The following is a 1,037-nucleotide window of genomic DNA, read 5'->3' as shown; positions in this document are numbered from 1 at the left end:
TCCATTATCAGAAACAGCGCCGTTTTTACGATATAAATGATCAACTTACTGAGTTACTAAAGGATGAGTTCACTCAGAATGTATACGCTTACATTTAGGAAGCCTCCCGCTGCCCGTCTCACTGCAGCGGGAGGGAGGAGCTGCTGCCTCGGGGGTGCGGAGTGTTTACGACAGTGACTCCCCCAAAGGGACCTTTAGGGGGAACGCTAAGTGAAAGTTACTTAGTTCTGCTTTAATAGTTATTACAGGAATAACTTGACCTGTTTATCCCAAAGTTACAAATTACAGACTGATGCTCATATTTCCTGACATTTACCAAATAAACGACCTAAATATAAGATTCATTAGCATTTATAATAAGCTTAAATGGCCATAGTGGCCATACCAGCATGTCATTGCCCGATCTCGTTAGATCTCTGAAGTTAAGCAGGTCTGGTTCTGGTTAGTAGTTTGATGGGAGACCACTGAGAATATCAGGTGCCACAATGGGGGACAGAAGCTTCAGTGGTATCTGCCATTGTGTCCTTGGGCAAGGCACTTCACCCACATTGCCTAGTATGAATGTAGTGTGTAAGAGAGTGTTGGTAGTGGTCGGAGGGGCCGATGGCGCACTATGGCAGTCTCGCTTCCGTCAGTCTGCCCCAGGGCAGCTACAATAGTAGCTTACCACCACGAAGTGTGGAGTGAAAGAATAATGCCTTAATTCTGTGAAGTGCTTTGAGTGTCTATAATAAAGCACTTTATAAAATCTAATGAGTTATTATTATTATAAATATTTGTTTCTTCCCCCATTTGTATTTAAAAAGCCTTTTCCCGCTCCACATCATGTTATCACACACTCTTTCCTTTGGATTGTGATGACCTTATTATGGAAAACCATTACTCACTCACTTCTTTTTCTTTTCTTATTTAATCTAGTTTGGATTTCTTTTTGATCCCGAGGGAAATTTCTGCCTCTTGTATGCACGGGTAAACCATCAGGCCTTTTGAGACACAGTACAATGGATCAAAGAATCTGTGAGTTTTGGTCTTTATTA

The 1,037-nt window shown here is 41.8% G+C and overlaps 1 pseudogene; it reads left to right on the top strand.

Moving 5' to 3' along the window:
• Positions 1-371: 371 nt before the first annotated feature.
• Positions 372-489, top strand: LOC114461355 (uncharacterized; annotated as a pseudogene).
• Positions 490-1,037: the final 548 nt, after the last annotated feature.

The sequence above is a fragment of the Gouania willdenowi genome, chromosome 3, assembly GCF_900634775.1.
Source record: "Gouania willdenowi chromosome 3, fGouWil2.1, whole genome shotgun sequence".
In the NCBI taxonomy this organism is placed as follows: Eukaryota; Metazoa; Chordata; class Actinopteri; order Blenniiformes; family Gobiesocidae; genus Gouania; species Gouania willdenowi.
This window is presented reverse-complemented; position numbering and strand designations above follow the sequence as displayed.